Source organism: Elephas maximus, chromosome 3 (genome assembly GCF_024166365.1).
Source record: "Elephas maximus indicus isolate mEleMax1 chromosome 3, mEleMax1 primary haplotype, whole genome shotgun sequence".
In the NCBI taxonomy this organism is placed as follows: Eukaryota; Metazoa; Chordata; class Mammalia; order Proboscidea; family Elephantidae; genus Elephas; species Elephas maximus.
The window spans coordinates 127,045,365-127,062,633 of NC_064821.1; the positions used below are offsets into that span (position 1 = coordinate 127,045,365).

The 17,269-nt window shown below is 37.0% G+C and overlaps 1 protein-coding gene across 1 annotated transcript in view; it reads right to left on the bottom strand.

Moving 5' to 3' along the window:
• The window catches only part of ADGRL4 (adhesion G protein-coupled receptor L4), a 131,519-nt gene that overhangs the window by 18,182 nt on the left and 96,068 nt on the right, over positions 1-17,269 (bottom strand). The window lies entirely within an intron of this gene.

Consider the following 17,269-nt stretch of genomic DNA (forward strand, 5'->3'; position numbering starts at 1 on the left):
ACACTGACTAAAAGAAAAGGGTGGCTGCATCTCTTTTATTTCATGAGTAGATACCATAGGCCGCCTGCAATTTTTGCATCTAACAAAACCATGGATTTTATGATGTGTGTTCATTAATTACAGATTGGAGCACACAGGTAGGCCATAATAAAAGTCTTTATCCACAAAGAAGCAGGATACTTCCTCATTAGAAAAATAAACCCCCACTTCCCATCAAGTTTATAGCTAAATAATTGCTCTATTTTATTATGGCTTAACTCCCATCCCAACGTATAATCATTTTAAGCACTAAAAGAATATATTTCATATTTTCAACATGTTTCCATTAGAACGATTTTAGTAGTTGATTTTTTTTCAGTGTTTGAAAGAATAATTTATTGTTCTCCAAACCTGAATCAGTATGAGGCAAACAGCTAGAAATTTGTAAACATGAAGGATATTGTGACCTCTGTGGGTGTAAGTGAATTTCATAGGCTCATTTTCATAACTAGTTTTAACAGTAGATGGCTATGAGCCATAGAAAGATACTAGAAAAGGAATAAAGGTGAAGGAGAAAAACTCCATGTGAAGAGTATTCATAGCAATTGTAAGTATAATGTGACAAGTATAAAAACTGTGATGAAGTCACTTTCGTTAAGCTATAAGCAAGGAAAAGTGATCTTTCTACATACTTGCAGTATATAGCAAAGATAGAGGTTAGTAAGAATGAAAAAAAACACACATTTAATATAAATCATATGAAAATTACTTAGAATCCAAGCTAGAGCCTGCACAATTATGAAAATTCTAAGATATATCTAAGATATCATCCATTTAATTTTTAAATTAAAAGGTAAAAATAAGAGAAGAGGCATGAGATTGAGATTGCCCCCCAAATTATAAACATTTTCCTTCTTTAACTTCTAAGGAATGTTCTTTTTATTTTAATGTCCTTTTGTTTTCCCCCCAGCCCTTTATATAGAGTTAGTACTATCATCTTCATTATATATATATATATATAATACACACACACACACACACACACACACACACACACGAAGAATCCAGGGCATGGGATGCATCTGTGGTGTGTATTCTTTACTAATCGAATTGCTTTGGAAAATCTCTGACACTGTTTGACTAGGACCTCATTTCATTCAGTTAAAAACAAAACATCAACTTTAAGATTCCTCCTGAAAGCATGCCATAGATAGATAGATAAAGGTAGATATAAAATAGCAATCATTTAAGAAGAAAGAGGATAAAATAAAATGATTACAGGTAGTAGTAAACTAAAATAAAAGAAATTACAGGTAGTGTAAAAAGAAAAAACCTGTACTACACTTTAGGTATTTCAGAGTAAGTCAAAATTTTATCAAGTATGAAAGACCCCAAATAAGACAAAGGCTGTAATTGTCTGCTGTTTACTCTGACTAGCAGTGTGCTAGGAATTGAGGGAATACAAATGAAAAAGACACCTTGCTCTCAAAAAATGTATCATGGTGGCATACATACACAAATAAGCCTAAGACAAAACATTAGTAAGTCTGAGGTAATATTTTGGAAAAGCAAATCCAATCATATCCTCACCCCCATCCCTTGTTTGCATCTTTTTTGGCTTCGCATTGCTCTTAAGATCAAGTCCAAAATCTTTAACATGGCTTTATGATAAGGATGGTCATATTATTTTATCATTAATAGCTGTATCCCTTTGAAAGCAAAAGTGGGTGCTAAAAAATTTCAAATTTGTTTTAACATACTGATGGACCGATACATAAATAGCTCACTTCAAAAATCTATTTTCAAAAGTATTTTATTCCCTACAAAATAAAAAAAAAATTACTTCATATATAACAATAAGTGGCTGACTATGATGGCCATTTTGAATCTTTTTCCACTATTTCTGATACCTGAGGAGGTAGCTGTCCCTTGCCACTCAATGTGAGCACATTTGAATGGGAAGTGATGCTCACACTGTATCCAGAAAGGGTCTGGAAGGAGGCAGGTTATTGCTGGTTATATCCTGTAATTAGCCACATGTGAAAGTCAGAATGTTCACTGTACATGTGACTCTAACACGCGGTGCCAGGAGATGGAAGTGGAGCTTATCAAACATACTCAAGCTTATCTTAATCATAATATGTTAACAAGTGAAAAATCTAGACAAATGCGCAACTGAACAGAACACTAGGGCAACAGACATAAAAGATACTGGTTCAGTTAAGAAGGGTCACTTTACTTAGGGGGTGTTGTATGTGCTAGCCCATCGCAGCATCATCTCATATGACTCTCCCATTGACACTGTGTTTTAATCGCACTGGCAGCTTTCAGTGCCTGAGAGGCTCTAGTACCTTCTCATCTCAGCACCTCTGCACTAAAGCAGTCCTTACCAAGCATAATAGTCCAGATGAGCTGTGTTTCATATATTGATCTGTATTCTGATGTGTTAGGATTTTAGGTAGGGTATTTTAACTAGTTAGTGAGTAGTCTTGGCAATTGTTTAAATAAAGCAATATAAAATTGAGGGAGATATTTACAATATACAGGATTTCTCCCATTCTTGATGAGATGAAGAATTATTTTGACATTTTGTTAAGTAAAGAATTTAAAGTTTTTGAATATTTTTTTTTAGAAGTTCTGCAGTTGGCAGGTCTCTTACAACTCACCCTGAAACGATTTCTGAAAACTAGGAAATAAGAACAAGTTTTTCAGGACTTAACAAAGATCTGCTCCCTTCAACCCCTGGTTCAAGGCAAGCTGAAAGGTTATGTGGCAGTGAAAGGGCGGTGCATGTGGGATCTGAAAGCATGAGTTTGTCTCCACCCCTCAAATAACTGGGTGATCAGGAGTAAGTTGTTTAAGTTACAGAAGCCTAAGTTTCTACTTATCTAAAACACAAATGTATTGGAGACTTTTACCCAAATATTGAGTCCCTGGGTGGCACAAATGATTAAGTACTCTACTTACTACTGACCAAAAGATTGGTAGTTCAAATCCACTCAGAGGTGCATCAGAAGAAAGGGCTGATTATTTATTTGGGAAAGGTCATAGCCACTGAAAACCTTATGGAGCACAGCTCTATTCTGAAACACATTGGGTCGCCTTAAGTTGTAGTCATTTCAACTGCAATTGCTTGTTTTTTTTTTTTTTTTTTTTACCAAATAAGTGTGAAGTAAGCTCTAATGACTAAGTGTTTTGCCCTAACACTCAACAACTTGGAATCTTTTTTTGATCAGATACCATTAGGAGGCTTTTTTTTTTTTTAGAAGAAGAAATTTTAAACGTTCCCATCTTGGGCCATACAGAAACTAAACAGGACAAAGTTCTCATATGAAAGACAGAGTTCAACAGAGAGCCACATGGTTAGTTTATTCTTTCAGAACGAGTAAATCTTATTTTGCAGAGTATACTGAAGAAGACAGAGGGGTACAATGAACACTTTATAGGGCAGCTCAAATATTTTCATATGTGTAGAGTAAAAAAAACTCTGCAAATGCTAAGAAAGACTCTGATTCACGGAACAGCTCACACTTGCTGCAGACCAATGAGGGGATGACACTGTGTTATACTCAGGATCATCAGAAGTACGATGACCAGAATATGTACTGCTCTCCTGGCCAGGTTTAAGGGTTTTCATGAATTCTTTGTGAGTAGAAGCCTGAAGTTTTAATTTATTATCTGCTTAAAAACGTATATAATTTTCTTTAGTGTAACCACTCCCCTTCTTTAAAAAGTTTCAAATAGCAGCACTAAGGGGTGGATTATCTAACAGGCAATGTAAGCACGGTGCTTACCTTGCTTACCAGACCATCTGTGTGACAATTCTACATTTTTCAGTACATAAAAAATTCTGCTTCTAGGTGTGGCTGGCATCTGTCTCCCCACCCCATAAAATCAAAACCTCTTTTCAAATGTACAATCCCTGACAGACATGGAAGACCTCCTCATGTGGTGAAACGCATGTGAAATTGTTCACTATAGACTAGTAAGCACAAGTAAGCCTCTGCTTATCTTGCCTATTGGATAATCTGCCCCTGGTAGCAGTTCTTTAAGTATTTTAAGGTAGGTACTTGGGTGGTGTAATCAGTTAACATGCTCTGTTGCTAACCAAAAGGTTGAAGGTTTAAGTCCACCCAGAGGCACCTCAGAATAAAACAGTCTACTTCTGAAAAACCAGCCACTGAAAACCCTGTGGAGCACAGTTCTACTCTGACATGCATGGGGTTGCCATAAATTGGAGTCAACTCAACAGCAACTCGTTTTAAGTCAAGATTATAGTTACTAAAGTGTGAAAATATGATAAACATTATTCCTTACTAAATGCTGTTAGTATTTTCACTTAGATGTATCATAGATGCTTTCCTGAGGATTAACTGATGTATGTAAAAAGAGTGTAAAGATTAGAAGACTACGTAAATGTAAAGTGAATAATAATTCTAATGCCTCACTTGTTCTACCAATATCCATAATCTTTCCCCATCACCATATAACTATGTAACATCCCTCACTGTAAAGTTACCTTTATAAGGAAATACTAGAAATGAACTTGACCTTGACTAAAAAAAAAAAAAAGACTAGTAATTTCTAATTAGAATTGAGAGACACGAGGAGATTTTTCTTAAAAAAATATTTTTGGATCTCTAATTTCTGTAAAGTTATCCAATTTTTATGGAATTCTTCTAGTATGTGTCCCAAGGAGATTATCTTTGAAGGTATTTCCAGTAAGACTATAACTCCCAACTATGGGAACACACTGCAAACTATAAATGTATTATTTATGCTAAGATTTTTGTACTCCACTTTTTCTTTTTTAAATTCCAGTTACTTATTATTTCAAAAAGGTCAGGATAATATTTTTAAAAAATAGCTAAATGTTACAGGCACTGAAATGCTTATTAATACACAATATGGAGAAATGGTCAGAATATTAAAGTACCTTGAGTCACAGAGGTCATTAAAAGATGTTCCTAACAAATGCAAAGCCATTAAATTAAAACATGTAATTAAAATGTTGATTCTATTACACATAATATTTAAAATTTACAGTGGATAGTGCTCCTAATACAATTTTAATGTGGTCATCCAAAGGGCATTGCCCAAATCATGATTTTAATTCTTTTTCTTATATTTATGATTTAAAAATCATTCATTTGAACAGAACAGGGGGATGCTGCAAGGTTTGAAATCAGAAAAAGTGTGTGTCGTGTTGTATTCTTTCATCATACTTATTCAATCTGTATGCTGAGCAAATAATCCGAGAAGCTGGACTATATGAAGAAGAATGTGGCATCAGAATTGGAGGAAGACTCATTAATACTCTGCATTATGCAGATGACACAACCTTGTTGGTTGAAAGTGAAGAGGACTAAGAAGCACTTACTGATAAAGATAAAAGACTACAGCCTTCAGTAGGATTATACCTCAACATAAAGAAAACAAAATTCCCCACAACTGGACCAGTAAGTAACATTATGATAAATGGAGAAATTATTGAAGTTGTGAAGGATTTCATTTTACTTGGATCCACAATCAATGCCCACGGAAGCAGAGGTCAAGAAATCAAATGACATATTGCACTGGGAAAACCTGTTGCAAAAGACCTCTGGATAGTATTAAAAAACAAAGACGTCACTTTGAGGACTAAGGTGCACCTGACCCAAGGCATGATATTTTTTTCAATCACCTCAAGTGCAGGTGAAAGCTGGACAATGAATAAGGAAGGCTGAAGAATTGATGCCCTTGAATTATGGTGTTGAGGAAGAATAGTGAATTTGCTGTGGACTGCCAGAAGAACAAACCGATCTGTCTCGGAAGAAGCACAGCCAGAATGGTCCTTAGAAGCAAGGATGATGAGACTTTGTCTTACATTCTTTGCACATGTTATTAGAAAGGACCGGTCCCTGGAAGAGGACATCATGCTTGGTGAAGCAGAGGGTCAGTGAAAAGAGTAAGACACTCCATGAGATGGATTGACACAGTGGCTGCAACAATGGGTTCAAGTATAACAACAATTGTGTGGCTGGCATAGGACTGGGGAGTGTTCTGTTCTGTTGTGCATAAGGCCACTATGAATTGGTACTGACTGGACAGTACCTAAAAACAACAACATGTTATCTGAAGAAGACTGCAAAATGCACTCCTATACAAGATACTTAATAGATACATCTACACATGTGGTTGTCAATGGAGAGAAGTGGGGATATCACCTCCCTGTGGACACCTGGCAGTGTTTGGAGACAATTCTGGTTGTCACACATGGGGAAGTTTGGTAGTGCAACTGGTATCTGGTGAGGAGAAGCCAGGAATGCTGCTAAATACCTTATAATGGATAGGAGAGTCCCCACGATAAAGATTCAATTCAAAGTGTCAATAGTGCCACTGTTGAGACACCCTGATCTACTGTAATCTATTGTTTTTGTTTTTAGATTCCAACTTAGCCAGTTAGACACCACGGCAGGTAACAACATCTAGTGTTGACAAAAATGTCAGAAAAAGGGCATAATCATATTTTGTTTGTGTAACTATCAATTGAAATAATTGTTTGATGGACAATTTCTAAATTTTAAAATCTGCATACACTTGCATTTCTATTTCTAAATAGCACTTCATAATAGTTTTATACATGGAAATATGCAAAATGCACAGAGAACAAGGATTCTCTGTGCAGTATTCTTTGTAGTCCCCCACACGTCTGTCAGTTTGTCTTACTGTGGGGGCTTGTGTGTTGCTGCAATGCTGGAAACTATGCTACCGGTATTCAAATACTGACAGGGTCACCTATGGTGGACAGGTTTCAGCTGAACTTCCAGACTGAGACAGACTATGAAGAAGGACCCAACAGTCTACTTCTGAAAAGAATTAGCCAGTGAAAACCTTATGAATAGTGGTAGAATATTATCTGATATAGTGATGGAAGATGAGCCTCTCAGGTTGGAACACACTCAAAATTCGACTGGGAAAGAGCTACTCCCTCAAATTAGAGTCGATCTTAATGATGACATGGATGGAATCAAGCTTTTAGCACCTTCTTTTGCTGATGTGGTATGACTCACAATGAGTAGAAAGAGCTGCAAATATCCATTAATAACTGGAATCTGGAATGTGGGAAGTATGAAGCTGGGGAAATTGGAAATCGTCAAAAATGAAATGGAACACATAAACATTCAAATCCTAGGCATTAGTGAGCTGAAATGGACTGGTACTGGTCATTCTGAATCAGACAATCATATGGTCTACTATGCCAGGAAGACAACTTGAAGAAGAATGGCATTGCACTCATCGTGAAAAAGGACATTTCAAGATTTATCATGAAGTACAACAGTCAGTGATAGGATAATATCCATATACCTACAAAGAAGACCAGTTAATATGACTATTATTCAAATTTATGCACCAACCACTAAGGCCAAAGATGAAGAAACTGAAGATTTTTACCAACTTCTGTAAGTCTGAAATTGATCGAACATGCAATCAGGATGTATTGATAATTACTGGTGATCAGAATGGAAAAGTTGGAAACAAAGAAGAAGAATTGGTAGTTGGAAAATATGGCCTTGGTGATAGAAAGGATGTCAGAGATCCCATGATAGAATTTTGCAAGGCCAATGACTTCATTGCAAATACTTTTTTTCACCAGCATAAATGGCACTATACACATGGACTTCACTAGATGGAATACATAGGAATCAAATCAACATCTGTGGAAAGAGATGATGGAAAAGCTCAATATCATCAGTCAGAACAGGGCCAGGGATTGGCTACAGATCAGGCCATCAATTACTCATATGCAAGTTCAAGTTAAAACTGAAGAAAATTAGAACAAATCCACGAGAGCCAAAGTACAACCTTGAGTATATCTCACTTGAATTCAGAGACCATCTCAAGAATAGATTTGATGTGTTGGACACTAATGACTGAAGACCAGACAAGTTGTGGAATGACATCAAGGACATCATGCATGCAGAAAGCAAGAAGTCATTAAAAATACAGGAGAGAAACAAAATACCTAAATGGATGTCAGAAGAGACTCTGAAACTTGCTCTTGAACACCGAGTAGCTAAAGAAAAAAGGAAAAAACAATGATGAAGTAAAAGTGCTGAACAGAAGATTTCAAAGGGAAGCTAGAAAAGGCAAAGGAAAGTATGATGGCACGTGCAAACACCTGGAGACAGAAAACCAAAAGGGAAGAACACGCTCAGCATTTACCGAGCTGAAAGAACTGAAGAAAAAACTTAAGCCTCAAGTTGCAATACTGAAGGATTCTACTGGGAAAATATTAAACAACACAGGAAACATCAAAGAAGATGCAAGGAATACACAGAGTCACTATACCAAAAAGAATTGGTTGAAGTTCAACCATTTCAGGAGGTTAACATATGATCAGGAACCAAGGGTACTAAAGGAAGAAGTCCAAGCTTCACTGAAGGCGTTGGCAGAAAACAAGACTCCAGGAATTGATATAATACCAAATGAGATGTTTCAACAATTGGATACAGCGCTGGAAGTGCTCACTGGTCTATGCCAAAATTTGGAAGACCACTACCCGGCCAACCAACTGGAAGAGATCCAGATTTATGCCTATTTCCAAGGAAGGTGATCTAATTGAATGTGGAAATTATTGAACAGCATCATTAATATCACATGCAAGCATAATTTTGCTGAATATCATTCAAATGCGGCTGCAGGAGTTTATCAACACAGAACTGCCAGAAATTCGAGCCGGATTCAGAAGAAGACATGGAACCAGGGATATCAGTGCTGATGTCAGATGGATCCTGGCTGAAAGCAGAGAATACCAGAAAGATGTCTACCTGTGTTTTATTGATTATGCTAAGGCTTTGACTGTGTTGATTATAATAAATTACGGATAACATTTCGGAGAATGTCCTCATGAGGAATCTGTACATGGATCAACAGGCGGTTCTTTGAACAGAACAAGGGGATACTGATTGGTTTAAAGTCAGGAAAGGTGTGCATCAGGGTTGTATCCTTTCACCATACCTATTCAATTTATATGCTGAGGAAATAATCTGAGATGCTGGACTATATGAGGAAGGAAGAATGAGGCATCAGGACTCAATAACAACCTGCAATATGCAGATGACACAGCCTTGCTTGCTGAAAGTGAAGAGGACTTGAAGCACTTACTGATGAAGATCAAACACCAGTCTTTAGTATTGATTACGTCTCAACATAAAGAAAACAAAAATCATCACAACTAGACCAATAAGCAACATCATGATAAATGGAGAAAAGATCGAAGTTGTCAAAGATTTCATTTTACTTGGATCCACAACCAACACCCATGGAAGTAGCAGTCAAGAAATGAAAAGGTGCATTGCATTGGGCAAATCAGCTGCAAAAGACCTCTTTAAAGTGTTGAAAAGCAAAGATGTCACCTTGAGGACTAAGGTGCGCCTGACCTAAGCCATGGTGTTTTAATTGCCTCACATGCATTTGAAAGCTGGACAATGAATAAGGCAGACCGTAGAAAAATTGATGCCTCTGAATTGTGGTGTTGGCAAAAAATGTTGACTATACCATGGACTACCAAAGAATGAACCAGTCTGTCTTAGAAGAACTACAGCCAGAATGCTCCTTAGAAGCAAGGATGGCGAGCCTATGTTTCACATACTTTGGACATATTATCAGGAAGGATCAGTCACTGGAGAAGGACATCATGCTTGGTAAGGTAGAAAAAGTAGAAGACCCTCAGTGAGCTGGATTCACAGTGGCTACAACAATGGACTCAAGTATAATAACAGTTGTGATGATGGTGCAGGACTGGGTAGTGTTTCGTTCTGCTGTACGTAGGGTCGCTATGAGTTAGAACTGACTCTACGGCACCTAGCAACAACATTTTTTGTAATTAAGAAATATTAGAAACCAATGAAATGTTCATCAATAGGGAAGCAGTTTGATAAGTAAGAGCACACCCACAATACCAAAAGCCAAAGCCAACCCCAGGGCTGTTGATTTTGACTCATAGCAACCCCACAGGACTGCGTAGAACTGCCCCCTAGGGTTTCCAAGGCTGTAATCTTTACAGAAGCAGACTGCCACATCTTTCTCCTTTGCAGTGGCTGGTGGGTTCGAACCACTGACCTTTTGGTTAGCAGCTGAGTGCTTAACCACTGCACCACCAGGGCTCCTCACATCCACAATATGCAATGTCAAAAACATAGTAGAAGGGTATATAATGACAGGGAAGGATGAATATGATAGAATGCAGATTGGCACTCAGGTTGTTTAAACTGGTAATCATATATTTTGCTTCAATTAATACATATACATATTCATAGCAAAAAGGCCTGGAATGATACAGAGTACAATTAATAAAAGATCAGGTAGTCTTGGAGTACAAAAGTATGGAATGAAAAGTTCACTTTGCACTTTATAGAGTCCTGTAATATTTCCATTTCTTGAAAGCTTCTGCAATTTGTACAAAAAAAGTAATGAGAATATATCACTGAATAGTAGATATCATATACATGGGTTGTCTTGTAAAGGGTTATGTAAAGAAATCATTTTTGAGTAGGTCTTAATAGGTATTTCCTGGTGGAAGGAAATTAAGAGACTTAGACAGATATATAAGGAACAATTAAGGAAACCCCCAGAAAAAGTTGATCGAAGTTCTGGGCAAAACTAAGAAGGAAGTGGTACAGTAGCAACATAGAAACGCTCAGTCATAGGAACTTTGATTTAAATTCAAATAAAAGCTTACTTTTTAAATTTTTTTAATGAAAATGCCTTAATTGGATATAGCTTCATAAGTATTTGCCTCAATCAAACAAATTCTATACATCAGTACTAAAAGTGTCTATGTCTTCAATTTCTATTTAAAAGTTAACTTAGTTTCACAAACTTCTTTATATTTGTGTACTTGAATCTAATGGCTTGCATACTTTTAGTTGAAAGAATTTCAGCATTAAAGACTAAAAACATTGAAGAAATAAATTATGGAAATTATCTTCACATTGCAGCTTTAGAAGTTTCTTTCTTGTACAGCTCAATCTTTCAAAAGCATGGCTAGACCTTTTCATCTGTAGTCACTATTTTAACATCCTCAATGCAGTGATTCATAGATAGAATCAATGGGGTCACTGGTTCATACTTCAAAATTCTCAGAGATCCCTAATATTAATGAGCCAACACCTGAGGAAGTACTTTCATGTGATCGATCAATGCAGAAAACCTTGCTGCCCAAATACCTAAGCAGTTAACACTTATCACAGTAGATTGAGAGCTGAAAATTTTGTTTGAAACCACATACCTAGAGGTAGAAAAAAGCCATCAGTGCTGAACTAATTTGGTCCTTATTCATTTAGATATTTTCTCAAGGCATTTTACATGATAATCCCAAACCACACATGCCCCAGGGCACCATTCATAAAAACAAGCAAATACCATTTACAGGACCTAGACCTTACTCTGTAGAAGAATTACAAGGGGTCCAAGTAAGAATGAAAGCTCTCGCATGTTGTTCTACAGAGATTTCTTCTGTGGAGTACAAGTCTTCCCAGATTTGTTCAGAGAAAGCTATGAAAACAGAGTGCACTGGAAACTTTTAACAGGTTCTAAATAGTAACGGCACACATATTATAATCATATCTTGTTAGGAGTAAATAAATACTATCACATCTTTACTGGGCCCTGGTGGTACAGTGGTTAAGAGCTACAGCTGCTAACCAAAAGGTTGGCAGCCCAAATTCACCAGTCGCTCCTTGGAAAACCTATGGGGCAGTTCTACTCTGCCCTGTAGGGTCTCTATGAGTCAGAATTTACTCGATGGCAACAAGTTATCACATTTTTACCAATATTAAAATAATTACTGGGATCTAGACTTAAATGTACATACACACGCATACACACACACACATGCACTATTTTTGGCTACATATTCATTCACTTGCCTACGATTTTTTGCTATTCGAATCATGGTTATAAAATTAGTCTTTTAATTTTTAATACAAAAGGTAAAAATAAGAAGAAACTCCTAAGACTGTCCCCCAATTATTATAAAATTTCCCTTTCTAATTGAAAAAAATTAACGTGCTTGGCTGCTAACCAAAAGGCAGGAGGTTGGAGTCCACCCAGATGTGCCTGGGAAGAAAATCCTAGTGATCTACTTCCGAAAAAACAGCCACTGAAAATTCCAGGGCGAACAGTTCCACTCCGACACATAAAATGAGTCAGAATCTGACCTGACAGCAACTGTTTAACTGGTTAACTTTTCATGGATGCTGTGATTTTTTTTTTTTTTTAATTTCCATTTTGTTTTACCGTAGCCTTGTTGTGTAGGACTGATATGTTTATCTTCATTCTACACATTAGGAATTCAGGGCACGAAGGAGTCAAAAAGTTTAAGGAAAGTCACATATCAATGGCACAACTAAAAATATATTTATCGAGGATGTATTAGATACTTGTATGCACTGGGGTGATCAAAAGGAGGGCTACTTGGTTTTACAGTTCTAGGGTCCACCATTCACAGAGAATGCAACGTGTCTCCTAGTGCATCAAGTTACAATTTACTGCACTTGAACTGTGGGCCCTGAGGTTATACAACATAGTGGCACCAGTTATTGAGCGAGGCATGGTCAATAAATGAAGAAATGCATAGCCCTATGTTTGGGTGCATGTGTGGGGTATGGATAGTGTAATGCACACAGAAAATTATCACATGCAGCAAGGCAGAGTGTTACAAGTAGTATAAAAACAATACGGGGTAGAATCAAAATTCTACAGGAGGATGTTGGAGTTAGAGAATAGCTAAACCAGCTGTCACTGAGTCACCTCTGACTCATGATGGCAACCCCATGTGTGACCCTGTGTGTCAGAGTAGAACTCTGTTCCGCAGAATTCTCAATGGCTGATTTTATGGGAAGTAGATCATCAGGCCTTTTTTCCAAGGTGCCTTTGGTTAGACTTGAACCTATAACCTTTCAGTTAACAGCCAAGACGGTTAACCATCTGTACCATCCAGGGACTCCAAAAGGCTGGTTACAACTAAGGATACCTGGAAAGGTTTTAATGAAGCTGTGTAATGATAAAATTTCAGGCAGCAGAACTTTGCAAAAAGGTGACAGTACTGTTGAGTGCAAAGAACCAAGAAGTATCCAAAAGACAGCAAACATTCTAATTGATAATGTTCTTGGAGGGTTTGTGGTGTAGATATATGCATTGTGAAATAAGGCTGAAAAATAGGTGGCACTAAACTAGATTAGTGTGAACTTTATATGCCTGTCCCCTAGCACTTGGACTATAGGTGATGAAGAGCTACCAGCATCGGAATTAAGGAAGCTGGCTCTGGATTCCTGACACTTCCTAGCTATTGGGCAAGCTGTGTAATCTCCCTATGCTTCAGTTTCTCCAACTTTAAAATAAAATAAATCATGCATACACACACACACACACACACTTTACTGAGTTGTTTGAAGGATTAGGCTAAATGTACCAATGCATGGAGAGTGTTTATATTAGTGCCAGGAATACACTAGGGGATAAACATTAACATTTTTATTTTTATTATTAATAGTGTCCATTATCGGAGCTGAGTTTGGGGAAGTTTATTTTGCACAGATTAAAATTAAGTGGGAGAGAATGCAGCAGAATGACAGACTGAAAGGCATTAGCAAAAGAGGGCAGGTAAAATGAAAAGGTGAGCTTTAGATTAAGACAGAAATAGTTTCAGTTCTAGCCCCAATTATATTTACTATTAGACCTAGAGCCTTGGTCCTTTGAATGTTTCAAATCCAATCTTTCATTTTTTTAACTATAAAATGAGATTACAAAAAATTGTGGATTAAGGATGTTGAGTATTAAATAGAGTTAGCCTTTGCCTTCTATAGTATCTATCAATGAGGAAAAACAAGAAAACAAGACAAAACAAAGCAACAGTTTTCAAAAGTTGTAGGTGCTCAGTAATGTGTAAATTAAAAAAAAAAAACTAATTATTGTTATTAATAATGCCAGGATCTTAGCAAAAGATAGCAGGACCTAACTATGAAAGTGGAGGAGAAGTAATGGAGTTTAGTTATATGGAGGTAAAAATCTGATTAGACAATTAATGAGAATCTAGACTAGAGAACGATGAATTCTATGAAAAGATGATTCTTGAATGCTCTTCATAATAGAGATGATAATAATTTTGTTTATTTCTGGCACTATCTTGCATATGATATTGACTAAGTTCTTGTTGTGTCCTTTTCCCTCAAAAAGAATCTGGCAAACTTACAAGGCTGTTTGATCGAAACTTGAGTTCACACTATGACACTTCTGCCCATTCCCTATAACATAAAGCAGTATCTGCTTCTTGGAACATCCACAAACAAGCTCCTCACCATGAAGAAAATGTAGTGAGTGATTACTTAGCCCATGTTGATCTCTCCGATATCTCACTGGTATCACTGATATGTAATTACGTGTTGATCTTGTCATGTTTTTGCCATATTGACTCTATAAAGGACACAGGACAGCTCATATTTCTCTTGTACTCCCTTCATGCCACAGAACCCAACTGACATGGCAAACTTAATTATATGGAATGGCAGTATCCTTACCTACCAGAATAATCTCAAGCATAGGATGATACTTTTCCAACCAGTAGGTAATTTCTATCCCCCCAAAATGGCCAGTGAAGTATACATATAAAAGTTTGTTTTTGTTTTTCTCTAGCCACTGACATAAATTTGCATAATTTTTAGAAATTTTCAGATTGAAAAAAGAATCTGGTCTGTTCCTCCCTCTTCAATTCCACAAACTAAGAGTAAATGTATTTGTGTCCCTGTAGGTGAGTGTGAGAGTGACATGGTTGGTTCTGAGACATTGCCCTCCATTACCAAGGCCCAGCTCCTCTACTATTAGAGACGAATGGGTCTGATTACCTTTTGGTGATGTGGGGGAGGATTCATGACATCACTTTGATTTAGTTTGGTTCTTATTACTGCTGGTAGTCTTAGCTTATGTACTGGCCTCATGGTTCTCTTGGTGTGTATAGTATTTCATTTTCACTTTGGGCCCTTCTATTCTTCAGAGAAGGGCAACCATGTCTCCATTCAACCCCACCTCCATTCAACCTATTCTCTTAGTTATGTTGTACATAACTTTACTTGACCTGGCAGCCTTCTGGGCAGCCCCAAAACTTCTCCCCTTCTCTAACGTTTATGTGCTCATGGAACACCTGAGGTTGGGCTACTCTCCCATCATTTTATTCCTAGGCACACTACATGATACTCCTTTCCTCCTCTGCTGTCAAGGGGCACTGCAGTAAGCATGCAGCCTGCAGAAACAAAAGCACGTGTTAGTTGCTATGGTCATATTTGGCCCAGAGTCAGGGGACGCAGGCCAAGCTCTCATAAAAATGTGCTCATCATACTCTGCTCTTCTTATATGACAGAGACACAAAGATTCCATAGTCCTGCAAGCATTCAATCAAAGATTAGGATAACAGTTTTATTTCAACAAACTTTCCCAAAATACAGGGTGGGGAGCAGTCACCTTTTTTCTCACTGTCAAGGAAAAGAAAAGCTTCTTATACGGACTGCTGTAGAACCCCAAAAGCCAAGGACGCCTAACTCTGAGTCACCATCTCCTGGCCCCCCACCCCTCTGTGGTCCTCTTATCGTGTTACAGCTGGTTCTGCCATCTCTTTTTAAGGCAAGTGGAAGATGTCAGCCTCAATTCTTGGCTCTTTTTTTAAAAGTTGGTATTCAATATCGCTTCGACTTCGTCTTTGAACTAGATACTATTCCAAGGTAACGGCAAAAGTTTCTCTTAACATTATGTTAAGAGATAATAATATGTTTAATAATAATATGTCAGCATCATCACAGAACAGGGAGAAGTAGAGTAAGTGAATTTACTCCAATGAAATTACTAGTTACAGAATATCTGTTATTTTAAAAGTAATAAAAATATAAACAGTATTTAGTTTTAGAGGAAAATTCAAGTGCCTCATGCATTCAGTAAGTAGCCTGACCCTCTGGTTTACCTGGGAGTGATCACTATACTGAAACTGAGATGCACTGGGTAATTCATCCCAGACAAGAACACTTGTGACATTGATCATTTAGGCTTCAAGGAAAGTTTGCAGGGATCATTTTTAGATAAACCTATCTGAAGTCTGTGGATCTTACTATCAAATAATTCAGAGTTATCTTTTCCCTTACATAAACAACTACTAAAAACCAATTTTAGGAAACAATTTCCCTTTCTGATTTCAGAGAAATATGCTATTTTCTCCTATATTCAGCATAATTTCTACCTGTTACTTCCCATCTAAGTCACAAAAAGCACTGTTCTACATAACTGCTGCTTGTAAGAAACAATATCCAAGACTGTCCACTGCCTCCATAGGGAAGCAGTAAAATTTAATATGTAAAATGTCCTCACACAAAATGCTACATGCTCAAAGATGACAGTGTCTGAATGAAACATCGTTCAGTCAAGATGCTTACGTGGGTGGAAAGTTTGGGAAACAATAAATTATCTCTGAAATTGTTTTAGCTGATATCTAGCCAATGGTTTCTTTTTACATTGTTAGAATCACTGGGAAAATTATAAGCAATTTTCTGCAATGATTAAGAAGTTTAGTCTCTGAATGCACTTTATTTCACCCACACCATTAAAAAATGAAACTTCATAAAAATTTTCTGCTTTGCATATCAAGTCTTTCTCCATGTAGCAGCTCCCTTGTGACCATAAAGAACTCAGGGGAAAAGAGTGACAGGAAAAAAAAAAAAAAAAGCAAAAGCAAAAAAGATGGCTAGTTTGTGGTCAAAACATATGGGACAAAGTTGTTCCAAACATTGTCACAACTGCTCTACTGACAATTTATTCCTTTCTGAAGCCCTGTCATACTTCCTAGATTCATTGACAGACTATTATATTCAGAAAGGTAGTTGAAAACTTATAGCACTTAGAAATGCTCTTGAGGCATATAAAAGGGTCTTTCTTTAGAACGGAACATATAATACCTGCCGAATTTGTAGGTTTGAAACCACTTCCAATAAGAATTAACAAGCCCTGTTGGTTGCTGAAATAGGACTATCAGTATATGACTTGTCTGCTCAAAAGAAATAGTTGGTTCTTGTCTCCGACGTCGCAATTTAGTTTAAAATCACTTTCATGATGACAGGGTACATAAAGACGATAAAACTATAAAGATGACAGTCAAATCTTCAAAGATGACTGATCATCGATAAAAGATTAAATAACATAAACATCTAAAATGCTAGATTATCAGCTTGTTGGCACACTCTCAGTATTGAAGTATGCTGAGATACTACTG